At 49.4% G+C, this 16,731-nt stretch overlaps 1 protein-coding gene and 1 long non-coding RNA gene across 4 annotated transcripts in view; one reads left to right on the forward strand and one right to left on the reverse strand.

Annotated features, from left to right (window-relative positions):
- The window catches only part of CRACR2A (calcium release activated channel regulator 2A), a 153,813-nt gene that overhangs the window by 113,864 nt on the left and 23,218 nt on the right, over positions 1 to 16,731 (reverse strand). Inside the window, exon 1 of one of the 3 annotated variants that reach the window (XM_043439965.1) lies at positions 6,156 to 6,639. The exons of 1 other annotated variant lie outside the window; for it this stretch is intronic. The gene's annotated coding sequence lies outside the window, so the exon portion shown is untranslated. Of the gene's footprint in view, positions 1 to 5,733; positions 5,854 to 6,155; positions 6,640 to 16,731 lie in introns of those variants that run through there. One more of the 3 variants, XM_043439967.1, reaches the window with a different exon arrangement.
- Positions 5,570 to 9,530, forward strand: LOC122423211. Its single transcript, XR_006264104.1, has 3 exons — positions 5,570 to 5,721; positions 7,856 to 8,050; positions 8,451 to 9,530. It is a non-coding gene; the product is annotated as an uncharacterized LOC122423211 (long non-coding RNA).

A 16,731-nucleotide genomic window follows, 5' to 3' on the forward strand; every position in this document is an offset into this window, starting at 1 on the left:
CCACCAGGGAAGTGCTTAATGCAGAAGCCAGCCCTAAGGAGGGTGGTCTCACAGGAGCCCATTGGCTGAAGCAGAGAATTATAGAACCAGAAAGTGACAGGAATCGGCAGCAAAAGGGTTGCCCAAATGCAGAGGGCATCGGATGGCAAGGGGGCTGTGCAGAGGGAGGCTGAGACACAGTGAGACTGGGGCCTCCCCGGAGTCAAGGTCAAGATCAAACCCGAGCAACTGGGCAGATGAAGAAGTTCCTGGAATGGTGTCGGTGGGGGTGGTTACGTAGCACTGTGAATGTTCTGATGCCACTGAGCTGTACCCTTAGGAAGGGTTAAAAGTGTAAATTTTATGTCAAGTATATTTTACTCCGATGAAAAAAGACCAAGTTACCAAAAAAATTAAAAAATAAGACAATACCCTAAAACCCAACAGTCAGCCCACTGAAGACACTAAAACGAAAGCAGCAGGGAGATCGGGGTCTCCTCGGTCTGTGGGATGTTGCAGGGGCACCAGACCCCCGCACCCAAGGCCTGGCGAGTCTAGACCTCCATGGCGTGGAGCTGATCTTTCGCCAGAATGCCCACGGAACCCAAGCTCCTGAACGCTTGAAAACCCAAGGCCACCAGAGGCCACGGCAGCAGAACAAGATCACAAGGTTCATGTGCAGAGCGGTGTCTCTCTTGATGGTTCCTCTCCAGTCATTTCTGACATGATTCAGATGAAACAGAATGAAATATCCAAGGACCCCCTCCTCCCTCTGTGTCCTCATCTGGGGACAGTGGTGTTTCTCTCTTGTTCAGAAAACCCTTGCCTTCGGGAAGAAAGCCTTGAACTTTCCATCCTGCTCAGGTCATAGAAAGAGGACCTTCAGCAAACCACCACTTCCTTCCTTCCCCAGAGAGAAACAAACCCCGACTGGAGAAGTCTCTCTGGCCAGGGTCTCGAACACCCTTGGCCGTGACCTCACTCGTGTCCTCAGAGGGCATGGCAGGCTGGTGCCACCAAAGGTCTCTCTCCATACCCACAGGGACCTATGACTGTGAAAGCCCCCAGCCTGGGCCTGACAGGCTGAGGCCCAAGAGGGTTACCCAGCTGCCTATTTCCAGGCTCCCAGTCATTAGCAGTCCCAGGGGCAGCTCTTAGTAGAAGGCTCTGCTGGAAAATGGACAGAGTGAGATGGTGACACAGACCTCACCCTAAGGGATCCCACCCACCAGCATGCCTCTGTCCACTATGCTCGGTCTGATCACAAACCCCTCCACTTCTATGCTGCCCACTGTCCTCCCCGCCCAAGTGCAGCCCTCCTCCAGGCCCAACTCCATCCCACTTCCTCTGCTCCCCTACAGGTGCTCATAGCACCACTCATCACTGAAGATCTTCATTCCTGAGGTCCGGGATGCTGGCTGGCTGTGGTCTCTTTTCTTAAACTAGATCCCTGGGGATCCTTGGGCTTCCCAAGTCACACTAGTGAAAGAAACCATCTGCCAATGCAGGAGACATAAAGTTCAAGGGTTCAATCCCTGGATTGGGAAGATCCCCTGGAGGAGGGCATGGTAACCCACTCCAGCAGTCATGCCTGAAGAATCCCATGGACACAGGCACCTGGAGTTCTACGGTCCACAGGGTTGCAAAGAGCTGGACACAATTGAAGCAACTTAGCACACACGCACGGGGACCCTTAGCCGGCACAACCAGGGCTCAGTAAGTACAGATGCCAATTAGGTGAGTGGTTCTGTCCCTTCCCTTTGGGGAACTTCAGTCCAATACTGGCACCTTGGCAGGGACCCTCTAGACAGCAGGACTCAAGAACACACTCTCAGTGGGCAAAGCCACCATTGACCGGCAGGGGACGTGAGCCGTGGCCACAGAGTGTTTCACACCCTGAATTCACCCAGGATGGACTAGCCAGTGATCATTCCTATCTCACTGAAGAGGGAAGGAGCTCAAGCTTAGAGGCTGAATCCCCAGGACACGTGACTGATTAGAGTCAGAACTGTTTCCAGCACTTAGCATCTCTAGGGGCAGAGCGGGATTGAACTGGTGGCCCTGGGGCCAGACTGCCTGGGTTCACACCCCAGCTCAGCTTTTTGGGAGCTGTGTGATCTCAGGCAAGTTATTCCAGCTCTCAGAGCCTTGGGTTTCTCATCTTAATGTGGTATGTGCATTAGTTGCTAAGCTGTGTCTGACTCTTTGAAACCCCACACCTGCCAGGCTCCTCTGTCCATGGGATTTCCCAGGCAAGAATACTGGAGTGGGTTGCCATTTCCTTCTCCAGGGGATCTTCCTGACCCAGGGATTGAACCCAGGTCTCCTGTACTGCAGGTAGACGCTTTACCGTCTGAGCCACCAGGGACAGGACCAAATGAGTTCAGCGGAGCCAAGCGCTCAACCACGCCTGATGCATTTCTGTGCATCCAGCCTCAAAGTGCAGTGGGAAGGGGTTGCTGACATCCTCCATTGGATCAGGTGGGGCTGCAGGAAGCTAGTCTACCTCCCCACCCCTCCCTCAGCACCCATGCGACCTTCCAAGCCAGCAGGCAAGGGTGTGTGTTTCTGCAGCTTCCATGTGGCAAAGCTCCATCCATCCATCAGCTCCCGGAGCCCAACACAGAATGGCCTCTTAAGTAAATAAAGAGAAAACCAGCCAATTGCCCAGGTAACAGGAGATTTTCCTCCTGTCTGCACTGGTAATTGAGCCATTGGAGCCAGCCCTCAACCTCCACTGGCGCTGCTGTGAGTTGGAAAGGGAGTTTAGGAGGCTGCCTGGCCAAAGACACACGTGTAGGTTGGGAAGGCGGGTGTCCACCCCACTGGACCCTGGATCTGGAAGACAGGCGTCCATCACGTTGGACCTTGGATCTGGCAGGGCCTTGCCAAAGACACACGTGCAGGTCCAGAGGTGGGTGTCCACCCCACTGGACCCTGGATCCAGAAGGCGGGCGTCCACCACGCTGGACCCTGGTTCCGGGAGGGCTCGGTACACCCACAGTGTGTGCACGAAGTCTCGCCCACCTTACCTGTCCCCTTGGCCCAGCAGGACACGGAGCTGCCCAGACCCAGGGGTCCCGGGAGCAGAGGATCGGGAGACGCCAACCAGCCCCAAGGCTGCTCTATACTGCGAACAAGGGGCCTTCAGCACAGGCTCCGTGGGTTCAGAGGCCCTTGGAATCTGAGCCCCGTGGGACACCCGTCTGCTCAGCCTGCCTCCCTGCAGCCTCCACGCTGGAGGGTCTGACTCCAGGACCCTCACCACCCCGTGACTGCCACCCCATGACTGCCCCCTCAGCCTCGCCAGCCCGACCAGGATGTGTCAACAAACGGGCGGGGGAGAAAGAACCGCTGGCATTTCTGAGAAACCAGGGCTGGGAGCCAAAACAAACTGACGAAGGGAATGCAACTTCTCCTGAAGAAAGTGTCGCAAAAGAAAAACATATCCCGCAAGCTGAGAAAAGCCCATGAAGGTCATTTTGTCCCCCCAGACAGAGTGGGTTTTGGAACCCACTGGCCTTCAAGAGGGTCTTCCTGCATCTGACCCACTGCATCCATCCTGATGACCTTGTCTGAACGGACAGAGTGGTTACAATCCAAGAAAGAGGCAGAAGGGAAAATCAGCCTGAAGCAGGTGCAGAGGCCCCTGAGGACAGAACCTGCAGGTCTCCCAGCCCATCAAGCGATGCAACCACAGTGAAGTTACGCGAAGTCAACCTTTGAAGGGGAGGGGCAAGATGGGGCAGGGGATTAAGAGGGACAAACTACTATGTATAAAATAAATATGCTACAAGGATATGCTACACAGCACAGGGAATATAGCCAATATTTTATAATAACTTTACATGGAGTATACTCCATAAAAATTTGAATCACTATAGTGGACACTTGAAACTAATACTGTAAATCAACTATACTTCAAGGTTTTTTAATGTTCTGTATCTTGATTGTGCTGGCAGTTACGAGTGTGTACATGTATCAAAGGTCATTAAACCAAACGTTTACATAAATAAGCTGGTTTGCTTCACTGTACAGCAGAAACTAACAGGATATTGTAAAGCAATTATATGTCTATGCTCAGTCACTAAGCTGTGTCCAACTCTTTGCAACCTCATGGACTGTAGACTGTCAGGGCTGCCCATGGGCCAGACAAGAATACTGGAGTGGGTTGCCATTTCCTTCTCCAGGGGATCTTTCCAACCCAGGGATCGAAGCCTCATCTCCTGCATGTCCTGCATTGGCAGGTGGATTTTTTACCACTTGAGCCACATGGGAAGCTCCCAAAGCAATTATACGCCAATACAATAGATAAATAAACCTAAGCACCTTCTAGCAAATCCCCCCAAAAAACTAAATAAATCCGGCTTTGAGAACAGCAGAGAAGGGTAGACAAGGACCAAAACATCACGTCTGCTGAAGCTGTTGGTGTGTCCATTCCTGACCACATCGTCCACTGCACTTTCCCTGGTGATCCCCAGACACATCCCTCTCCCTAACTCTACCATGATGCCCCTCCCCTCAAATGCACTGACCCAGCTTCCTCCTTACGGCACAGTGAAGTGCCACCTCCAGGAGGCCACCCAATCCACTCCTTACAGAGGTGACCCCTCCTGCCAACTTCCCAAGACTTGGGCATTCATCATCCTTTCCAGTTAGTACCGAGCAGCAAGGGGACCTCAGAGGGCAGACACAAGCTCTCCTTTATCCCCCAAACCTATGGGCAGAGCAGCTCTGATAGGCAGACACCACCTGACATAGCCATGCATGCTAATGCCACCCAAAGCGGGGCACAAACCCTGGACCCTCAAACTAAAATTTCAGTTCTGTACAGGTTACACTGCCCCAGTTTCATGTCCCTCAGCCCACAACCTTGATGAAAAGATTCATGGATACCTGCTGGTTTCTTCCAGAGACAGGGAACTCACTACCTCATGAGTTAGGCTCTTCTCCTGGGCTCTGATCTCCACGGGGACTCCCACCCCTGGACCCTTCCTGCCGCTAATTCTGGAGCCACTAATTTATCCAGGGTTCTTCCAGGATTGGCTCCCAACAAAGTCACTGTGTTGACCACGGACAGAAGTATGGAGCAGAGGGCTTTCCCACCTGCTGGAGTGTATGTATGCACACACACACGTACACACACATGCACACACACCTAAACCAGAGCGTTTTTACACCTGCTAGAGTGGGCTTCCCAGGTGGAATTAGTGGGAAAAAAAACCCACCTGCCAATGCAGGAGACAAAGACACTGGTTCAATTCCTGGGTGGGGAAGATCCCCTGGAGGAGGGCATGGCAACCCACTCCAGTATTCTTGCCTGAAGAACCCCATGGACAGAGGAGCCCGGCGGTCTACAGTCCATGGGGTCACAAAGAGTTGGACATGACTGAAGCGACTTAGCAAACATGCAGCATGGAGTGTATATATGCACACACATGTGCCCATGTATACACACACGTACACACATGGCATACACATGCACACAGAGACACACACATGTGCACACACACCTAGGCCGGAGGCAGCAAGGCTGGCTGAGTCACGCAGCCAGACCACAGCTCAAGCTCGGCCAGGGAGGAAGTGACGCCCCATTTCCTGACCATCCTCTGCTCTGAGAGGTTCTCTTCTGTCTCTTTGTCTTTCTGACCCCGTCCCTCCCAGGGCTTTGTTTTCACTCAGGACAACAGCCTGCTACATCCTGGCCCCGCGGCATGGACTCCCGGCAGCCCTGAGCCCCAGGTGAGGACTTACAGCTTCTAGACCTGCCGTCCTGGACTAGGCAGCTCACCTCAGTCTCCTCATCCATGAAATGAAGAGGCTGGGTGTGGCGACAGGGCCCTTGAGGTCCCTTCTGATCTCAGCCCCGGGGCTTCTGGCCCTCCTCCAGTCCCCACAGGGTTCAGAGCATCAGCGGGGACCCGGGCCAGGCCTGGGGACGGGGCTGGGGAGCCCAGCTGCTTCCTGGGCACACGCCTCCCTCGGAAGTCCATGTGCTGCACACACTCCCTGCCCCCCTCGGCGGGGCACCCAGCAGGAAGCACCACCACCCAGCAGGCACCCAGGCAGAGGGGCCTGGAGCGCCCACCCGCTCCACACCTCCCTCTCCCCTCCCCTTGCCCTCCTCCCCCTCCCTGCCCCCTTCTTTGCCCCCTCCCTCCCTCCTCCAGACCTACCTGCAGCTGCCTCCTTCTCAGTCTCCAAGCGACACCACTGCAGGCCCACAGCTTTCAGGCTCTGCCTGACCCCCCTGCCCCCAGCAGCTGGACTGGCCCCCAGGGGCAGAGGTGGGAGCGGTGCCAGGAGCCGCTGCCCTCTGGGAGCCCTCCAGGATCTGCCTGCGCGCGTGTGGGGCCAGCAGGCAGCAACCTCTGACTGCCCTGCGGGGGAGCCTGGGTGGCGAGGGCGGGGCTGACGTGGCCTGCCTGACTGGTCGGGCTTCCTGGGCCCCTCTGTTCCGGAGTCCTGGAGGCCTGCTGCCCCATTCCAGGATGTTTCCAGGACTTTCTCTAGAGGTGGATATCTGTCCCAGGACTTTCTCTAGAGGTGGATATCTGTCCCAGCCTTGCCCTCGGACTGGAAGAAGACACAGACTAGGGGTGTGTGTGTTTGTGTGTGTGTGTGCTCAGTCGCTCAGTCATGTCCCACTCTTTTCTGATCTCATGGACTGCAGCCTGCCAGGCTCCTCTGTCCATGGAACTCTTCAGGCAAGAATATTGGAGTGGGTTGCAATGCCCTCCTCCAGGGGAATCTTCCCCACCCAGGGATCAAACCTGCGTCTCCTGCATGTCTCCTTGAAAACCTGCACCATCCAGGGCCCCCCCCACCAGCTGGTATCTCTGGGGGTTTTGTCCTTTATAGTAATACTTCTCTACCTCTTCTGTGGGCATGAGTGCTTGTGTAATAAAAAAGCATCCAATTAATAAAGCATTAAATATTAATAAATCTTCATAGGCCCCCCGAGGCAGTGGGGCTGAAGGATGACCCTGACCCTGTGCATGAGACCGTCCACGCACACGAGCTAACTTCCCAGCCTCACGGCTTCTCCAAAAAACTCACACGCAGCCCATTTCCGCAAACTAGCTGCTGCCCCCACCAGCTGCTGGCGCTCTTGCTTTGCCTGGAGTCCACGTTCCCATCCTTCTCTGCTTGCAAAATCCTACCCAGGCATCCCAGCCCCACCGAAATGCTCCCTTCCCAGGGAATCTGTCCCCAGACACTGGCCCCAGCAGACTCCCTGCCCCTTCCTGATGAACCCCTGCCTGGTTCCCTGTCTGGTTTGTGGATTAGCATCCTCTGTCTCCCCCCATTTCTGCTCTCCTCCCCTCCACACTCAGCCCTGTTCCAGGAGGGACAGAAGTAAACACTTACTGAGACGCTGTCATAAATTGCTATGTGCTGTACTTGCTTTGGGGCTTTGGAGGTGGCTCATCGGTAAAGTCTCCTGCCAATGCAGGAGACTGAGTTCGATCCCTGGGTCAGGAAGATCCCCCAGAGGAGGAAATGGCAACCCACTCCAGTAGTCTTGCCTGGGAAATCTCATGGACAGAGGAGCCTGGTGGGCTACAGTCCATAGGGTCACAAAGAGTTGGACACGACCGAGTGACTGAACACCCATGCATGTATTGCTTCTCCATGAAACCTGGGTACCACTGACTCACGGCCTCCCCCACCCCACCTCGTACCCCAGCAGCACAGTGGCACCAAAGCCCTGGCCACCAGCGGTTCAGAGGGCGGTCAGGCCTCCCTCGCCCTCCTTCTGACGCCCCTGCCCCGTCACTGGGCTTCTGCATCCCTGTTACGGGGCATGCCTGCTTGCATCAGCCCCAAGGTCAAAGATGGTTGTGTCCGTCTCTGAGTCTCGGTGCCATTTCAGCACACAGGTTGAGGGCTGGCGGTTCAGAGAGCACAGCCAGCTGCACGGGTGGCCTGCCCTCCTCCCAGCCCCTTATCATCAGCATCCGAGGATTGGAAGGGCTCTTGGCGATCACATGATGTGAAATCTACCCATCCCCGTTTTTTAGAAGAGAAAACGGAGGCCAGAGAGATCGGGGGCATCAGAGGGAGCAAGGTATGGGAGGAAGGTGGCTGAGACTCCTGGGACACCAGCCCTGCTTTCTTGGTGATGCAGGAAAGCAGGGAAAGCCTGGAAAGGTGGGGTGACCCTGCTGGGGTGGAGCACTTGGACCTGAGTACTGTGAGTGGGGAGAGCAGTCAGTGGGCTTGCAGGGCATAATGCCAGGAAGGGGTGCTCCCCTCTTCCTGAGCACCCCCCTCTAATCCTCACACCCTTCTCCTGGCGTCTCTGTGTTCTCTTGCCCATGAGCTGCTCTCAACTGTAATGGGAGGCCAATTCCTTGGGCGTGGCACCCAGGGGAACAGTGTGGAGACATTCCCTGTTCCAGTACAGATATTTCCTGCTGGCCTTTCTTCCTTATTACGAGCGGCTATGATTATAGAGTTTCCAACAGGTGGAGGCCAACAAAACAAACAGACCTTTCAATATTGACTCTCCCGGGCTCCACAGAAGGCTATCATCTGTCCTGCCTCCCAGAGCCTCGCCAGCAAAGGCGAAACCAAACAAGATGGTCAGAGCGTGAGAGGGCTGGGCACGCTGCCCATGAAGCAGACTCCAGAAGCGATGGCCCTGGGTTTCCACACTGTCCACCTTTCTCCTGCTGGATCAGCTGGCCTTGGTGGGAAGGAGACATTTTCTCTAAGATCTCAGGGCCCAATTCAGGTTGCATGATCATCACTGGGCTTGAAAAAGAAAAGAAGGTAGGGAAATAAAGGCTCCTTGGGGATGCCTCTGAAAGCCACAGGCTTCCTCTAGAGAATTCACAAACCTAGAGTCCTTTAGAGCGGGACAAGTAAGATTTCACTTCCTTGTGAGCCATGACTTTTTACTCTCTCCAGCAGCAAGAGTGGACTTCATCACTCAGATGGTGTCATGGTTAAAGAACCAGAAGAGAGCTAAAAGCAGTGCCAACCCCATGATCGTAGACGATGTAACTATGGTCCAGGATGACTTGATCAAAGCTGTGGGGACGGGATTCCTCCTGGGCTCCACTGTAGGACTGCATCCGGTCCCCAGGTCTTGAAAGTGGCCTCTCAGGGACTTCCCCCGTGGTCCAGTGGCTGAGACGCCACACTCCCAAGGCAGGGGGCCTGGCTTCGATCCCTGGTCAGGGACGTATTAACAGATTCCGCAAACTGCGACTAGAGAGCCCACGTGGTTCTGTGGAGACCCTGCATGCCAAAACCAAGACCAGGCGCAGCCAAATAGATGAAGAAACGCTGTCTTTCCGTGGTGTACATGTACTGCAACTTAGATATAGTGTATTAACATGGATAAATGGAATCCAGAAAGATGGTACTGATGGACATATTCACAGGGCAGCGGACATAGAGAACAGTCTTGTCGGAAGGAGAGGGTGGAACAAACGGAGAGCTTAGCGTGGAAACACACACACTACCGCGTGTAAAATAGACAGCCAGGGGAATGTGCTGTATGATGCAGGGGGCGCAACCTCATGCTCTGTGACAACCCAGAGGAGGTGGCCTGGGGATGGGGGGTGGGAGCGCGGTTCCGGAGGGAGGGGACGTATGTACACCTATGGCTGATTCATGTTGCTATATGGCAGAAGCCAACACACTATTGTAAAGCAATTCACCTCCAATTAAAAATAAATTAAAAAAAAATTTTTTTAAGCAGCTTCTGAGAGACAGATTGCCTGGTGCTACCTTGTCTGATATACTAATGTCTTCTATCAGGAATTTCCGAAGCCCAAGTTTACAGAGCAAGGAAGGAAAATGCACCATAACGAGGCTGCTCCCTAAAGGATGGTAGAAGCTGTATCATTACTTCTGCTAAAAACAAATTTAAGACTCTACAATGAGTAATATATGGCTCCCCAAATACAGGAAAATATAGATAGAATGAGCTCCTTTGGGAGTGATGAAATTCATGTTTTATATCTACTATTTTGTTCTTTATAGAATGTTGGAGAAAGGAAAATATAGACATTTTGGCCTCCTAATTTCACCTTGTCGGGTGCACATACATACACACAAAACCCAACCCCAGTGCCCTGGCTATTGATGTAATAAATAAGGAAATAAGAAACTCTACTCCATAGAAGGCTTTCCAACCTAGAGTTTTGTGGCGTCAACCAGATTCTAAGCACAATGAGTAGGAAGAAAATCTGTTGACAGTGAGGTTATGAGATGGCTCCAAATTATTTCTGTCTTCCACTATCCAAAGTTTGTCAGCAGCATCATCATTTTGGGAAGAGGTTTTGTTTGGGTGCGGGAAAAGAAGCTTGATTTTTCTAAGCTAGTGTTCTCAACCAAGAATAAATTTTAGACATCAAAAATGATACCAGCTGACAATTTGGAATTTGAGAGGATAAAAGCTGAATGACCTATTTTTTTAAAGCGATAGTCATCTCTTGACCCATTAGAAAAGAGAAAATAAGACACAACAGCGTAACACTGTTTTAGGAAAAACAACACAGAGGCTATGAAACAGCTCACTAGACAGTAATTAAAGATCAAAATTGTTGTAGGATTTTGCTACTGACTCAAGAGGTTGCAAGTCCTCCTAATTTCTGTGGACTTCCTCGGGAGTGACTTTGGCCTCCCCATAGTCTCTTTTCCTGGTTTATGCCCTGAGCTCAGGTTTTCTCACCTCTTTCTGGGTGATACCCTTGACTTCATACTTTTATTTTCCCCTGCACCCAATACTCCCTACAAAGGATGGCCAGATGATGACAAAGGCAAAGCACAGTCTAGACTGCCCCTTTTCTGCACACACACACACACACACACACACACACACACACACAAACCTTCCATGGGCACCTCTTCTGTGCTTTCAGAATAAAATCCAAAACCTTTAGTGTGTGTGCTCAGTTGTGTCTAACTCTTTTCAACCCTTTGGACTATAGCCAGCCCAGCTCCTCTGTCCATGGGATTTTTCAGGCAAGAACACTGGAGTGGGTTGCCATTTCCTCCTCCAGGGGATCTTCCTGACCCAGAGATCAAACCCACATCTCCTGTGTCTCCTGCATTGGCAGGCAGAATCTTTACCACTGACCCATGGAGGGAAACCTTTAGCCTGGCCTTCAAAGCCCTCAGCACCTGTGAGCCTACTTCCTGGGGCTCACCCCCAGCAGGCTGTTGAGAGCACCTTGTTGGGACTCCAGCCACAATGTTGTGTTAACTTTGCTTCCCCACTCAAAGGGCCCTCCTTACAGTCTCCGTCCAAAGTTCAGGGCCAGATCCAGCTCTCAAAGGAAGGCCTCGCCTTCATCTCAGGACTGGGAGGAGCATCCTTGCCCCGCCCGGACTCCCAACCACATCTCCCAGAGACTTGATCAACCCCGCTGCCTTAGAACCAGTTTATTTGTGGAGTCAGTGCCAGGGAGGGGAAGAGAGGCAGAAACGAAATAACTCTTTCACCGTGAGCAAGCTGCGAAGTCTCTCTGATCTCATTTCCTCATCTGTCGAATGTCCTTAAAGAAGGACCGACCCAATGAAGTTGTCTTGGGTGGGGGTAAACTTGATAATTCACGTAGATAGCGCCTAGTCCACAGCCTGGGACTAAGTCAGGGCTCACAGTGGTAGCATGGCAGAACACAGGAGAGAGAGGGAGACAAAGGAAGAAAGGCAGGGTCGGGGGTGGGGAGGGTAGAAAGAAAGAGGAGGGAAGGGGAGGGAAGAGAAGGAAGAAAAAGAAATCAATGACCTTCTTTTTCTACCAGAGTCAAAGAACTTGCTGCTTCATAGAAGAAAATATACACATACATAACCTTCCTTGGAGAGAAAATTTGACATAAAAATGCCATCAAGATCAGGGAAAGGGTGAAACCAATTAATCTTCTGAGGTCCACTGTGTATATTTATGAGCTGAATTCTATTAGAAACTTAACATCTTCAAAATGGCATCACCTTGTCCACTCCCATTGCTTGTCTGCTAAAGAAACGGGGCAGAGGGCAAGGACTGGTCAGTGGCAGGGTCCAGATCGGAAATCTTTCAGCCCAGAGCTCCAACCTCCCCAAACATCACATCACCAGTCTTGGAAAACACACAATAAAAACCTCCCGCCCGCAGGGGAACTTTCAGCATGAGAATAGGAAGAGTTTGATAAACGCTTTCTCCAAAAAGCAACTATAAAGCTTGGTCAGAACTGTCAGAAACAACCATTTCAGCCCTCTGGAAATTGGTTGAAAACACACAAACAAACTGAGACAAGTTTGTTCTGTGAAAACGACTGAATTTGTGTTCTTGCCTGGAGCTGTTCCCATCCCCCGCAGTTCTGCTGTTTGATGACTCCACCAGGGCAGGTTGGGAAAACCAAGCAGCGCTTTGTCACAGCCAGAGTGGTCTCTCTTCATTTGGAGGTGTCAGTTTAAATGGCAATCTCAGAAACAAGGGGACAGGGAGGGCTGGCAGCTCTGAGAGCTTGAAATTGGGGAGCAACGGACCAGTGATGACCTGGAGATTTAACGGGAAATTGAGGGAGGTGAACCAGCCCTGGGGAGATGGATAAACCCTCCACATGTCATGGGCTGACCGAGGTCGCAAGCACTATATAGACAACAGCAGCCCATGCCGCCCACACAGCCCTGGTCAATGGAACCTGCTCACACGCACAGTGGAGATGCAAAGGCTTGATGGAAAACAGAAGCCTCGGCAGACTTGGGGGCAAAAAAGACCTGTACATTTGAATGCACTGCCCAGCTCAGTCTCAGATTTATCAGTCTAGAGTGGCGGTCTTATTGGCCCATGGCATTTCAGCTATAATATATATCTTATAATTGAATCACTTTGCTATACACCTGAAACTAACACAACCTTGTAAATCAAGTTATATTCCATTTAAAAAATAAATAAAGGGGGGAAAAGATAAAGTTCTGAAGGGCATAGCCCAGAGACTAAGGTGCATGAAAAGGTTGAGACTTTTATCATAAGATTATATAGGATGCTTCCCCTCCCCAGCACTTTACCACCACCATCCACATAACAGGATCCTAACAGTAGGTTTCAACCAAAAGAGCAGAAAAACACAAGGAGGAGCTCATGTAGCAGGAGCTACAGAAATTTTAAGATGTTTCAAACTAAATGAAAAGGAAATATACCTTATCAAAATTTGTCGAATTCAGTGAAAGAAGTGCTTAGATGGAAATTATAGGATAAATGCATATATTAGAAAAGAAGAAGGATCAAAAATCAATAACCTAAGTTTTCATCTTAGGAAACTTCTAGGAAAAGAGTTAATTAACTCTGAGGTAAGATCTTAATAAATGAAGATGAAATAGTCATGGATTGGAAGACAATGTTGTTAAGATGTCATTTCTCTCTCAATTGATTTTTTGGTTGAAATGACAAGTTGATCCTAAAATTGCATATGGAAAAATGCAAAGATCTAGAGTAGCCAAGAAAATTTTGTAAAAGAAGAAAGAATATTGGAGGGTTTCCAATGCATGATTACAAAATATATTAGGAAGCTTCAGTGATCAAGGCAATGTGATATTGGCATTAAGACAGGTGTATGGATTACTGGAACAGAATTAAAAGTCCGGAAATAAAACTTTACATTTACGATCCACTGACTGTCAACTAAAGTAACAAGATAATTCGATGGAGATATTGTCATCTTTGCTGCAACAGGAGCTGGGATAAGGGATATATACAACCTAGATCCTTCTCTCAATCATGCATAAAAATTAACTCAAAATGGGTCATAGTGCTAAGTAAAAGAGCTAAAATTATAAAACTGGTAGAAGAAAACATAGGAGAAAAATCTTGTGAAAATCTTTATGGTTCCAAAACAAGAGTCACTAAAAAATGGATAAAGTGGGAAGGTCATCTACACACTGCTATATTTAAAATGGATAACCAACAAGGATCTACTGTGTAGCAGTTGGAACTCTATATTCAATGTTATGTGGCAGATAGGATGGGAGGGGAGTTTGAGGGAAAATAGATACATTGTATACATATAGCAGAGTCCCTTTGCTGTTCACTTGAAACTATCACAACACATCACCTATACCCCAGTACAAAATAAAAGGTTTAAAGTTTGGAACAAAAAAAATTAAAAAAAAACAAAAAACAAAAAAACCTTTGTGCTTCAACAAATAACCTTAATAAATGGAAAAATCCAGCCATAGATTGGGACAAAATATTTGCAAAACATGTACTTGATAAAGGACTTGTATCCAGAATACAAAAAGAACTTTTACAACTCAATAATAAGACAACCCACTTTTTAAAAAAATTCCTGGCAGGAATGAAAATGGTATATCTACTTTGGGAAAACGGTTATTTCTTTAAGTGAAACAAAAAGTTATCCAAACCCTGCAAATTCACTCTAAGGAATCTACCCAAGAGAAAGGAAGACATGTTCTCACAAAGACTTGTAAGTGAATGTTCACAGCAGCATCATTGATAATCACTTCAAACTGGAAATAATCCACATGCCTACCAGCTGCTGAATGGATAAACTCCATGTGGAATATCCACGCAGTAGAATACTATTCAGCCATAGAAAGGAATGAGATACCAGTGCTTATTACAGCATGGATGAGCCTAAACAAATCATGCTTCAAGAAGCCAGTTGCACAGCCTATGTATATTATATGATTCATTTATATTAAATGTCCAGAAAAGAAAGATTACAGACAGAAAGCAGATTCGTGACTACCTGGACTAAGGGGTGGGAGTCGGTGTTGACTGCAAATGAACTTGATAGAAATTTTTAGGATGATGGCAAAGTTCTCAGACTGGCTCATGGTGATGGTTGTACAACTCTATGCATTGACTAAAAATAATTAAATCATATACTCACAAGGAGTGAATTTTAAGGTATGTAAATTACACATCAATAAATCTGTAAACATAAAGTCTGATGCTCAGGGTCAATTCAGCAAGAGAGATGAGCCCTTTGGAAGATGACAGGAGAGACAGACAACAAGGACAAACAACAATATCCCGCAATGACATAAATTCCCTCTCCCTCCCCCTGGACCACCCTGGCTGACTGCAGGTGGGCCCGGCCATATCCAGTCCTGGTCAGGTCACGCCTTTCCTGTGGTCCAGTGTCCCTGGACTCTTGGCTTTCACTGTTATGAGCTCTGGGACATGATGCCAGATGTCAGCCACCTGCTCAATACTTTAGAGCATCGCAGGATGGTGGCACTCCTGTTACCGGTGACAGTCCACATGGATTTATTATAAATCTAACAAAGATAAATACGTATCTACAGTCTTGGCCTTTATACACTCAAAAGAACTAAAATGTACCTTAATACTCTATACTTGCATAAGTTGGTGACACTTTCTGTCCCACTAAGAATACTTACAAGCACTTAAAACATACTTGATGCTTGTCCCCCAGGAAGGAGTGTGTGTGTGTGTGTACATTCTGGTAAACTTAGGTGGAAGATGAGGCCTGGAGATGTAGTCATCTGATGTTTCTAGTTTTAGTTGAGGGACACATCTGTGAAGGAATGAAAGGAATGAAAGGTGATGTTATCACTTCCTCTGCCAACTTTGCCGCTTTTAGTTTTTTCTTTCCTTTTTTTTTTTTTAAAGGAGAGAATTTCATTGGGGATGCAGCTGGCTTCTTCCGAAGAGAGATCAAACCAGCACATTTCCTGCTCTTGACTTTCTCATTTACTCTGGACTCCATCACCAGCTGAGTTTTCCAAAATTCCTTAACTGCTCATTTCTTGATTCACATTCATTTCACAACAGATGTTTATGGAGCTCCCAGCTTGTGCAAAAGGCTCTCTCAGATACAAGATGGGGCTATGGAGGTGGCGGAGAATGGCCCATCCTTAGAGAGTTTACAATCTAATCACAGCAGCAGGCAAACAAGGTACCTACAAATACCTAAAGTAGTCACTAACGTGGTCACAGTGATGCCAACTGAGCCATCAGGGCATAGAGGAAGGAGAAATCTTTGAGGGGAAGAGCCAAGAAAGTCCTTTATGGAGAAAGTGTGGCTGAAATCAGGCTTTAAGGATGGATGTAACTGTGAGTGACAGCTGCCGGACCACAAGGAAAGATACGTGCCTGGAAGATGCGGCTTTCAGAAATGGTGTATGTGAGCAAAGGACCATATCATTTTGCTAAAACACAGAATAAGTATCAGGGAGCAGCAGCACATGTATTTATGAATATAAGTTGGAGTCCAATCACATGGGACATGACTCCCAGGGAAGATTTTAATTCATTTCTGGACGTGCAATGTGAACCTTCTATGACTCAAAAGACACTGAAATGATGAAGATGCAGACTCAGGCTCCACCCTGACCAGATCCATAAGTCAAATCCAGAAAGCATACCCCTATGGTCACAAAATATGGATGGCTGTCCTGGGTAACTCTTAGGCTCCATCCAGCCTAAGACTGAAGCTCAGTGGGCCCCAGCAGGCCATGAATGGGAAATGAACTCTTGTCTCTTGGGGTCTGGGGTGGCCAGAGCCATGTATGGATGTCGAGGATAAGAACTGGCCTGCCGGAGAGATGCCCTGGGCGTGGTTTACTCAGAAGTCCGTCTCTTCTGCAGCTTTGAAAGTGAGGATGGCCTTCCTACATCTGTGGTCCCTCGTGTTTCAGGTACCAGGCAGGCTGGTCCCCACCGCTAGCACAATGGGAGGCCAACACCCATTGTGTGTGTGCCCGCACTGCTTCAAGATCTATGCAAGCGCTATTAATTCCACTGTTCCAGACAAAGGTTCT

The sequence above is a fragment of the Cervus canadensis genome, chromosome 21 (genome assembly GCF_019320065.1).
Source record: "Cervus canadensis isolate Bull #8, Minnesota chromosome 21, ASM1932006v1, whole genome shotgun sequence".
Lineage (NCBI taxonomy): Eukaryota > Metazoa > Chordata > Mammalia > Artiodactyla > Cervidae > Cervus > Cervus canadensis.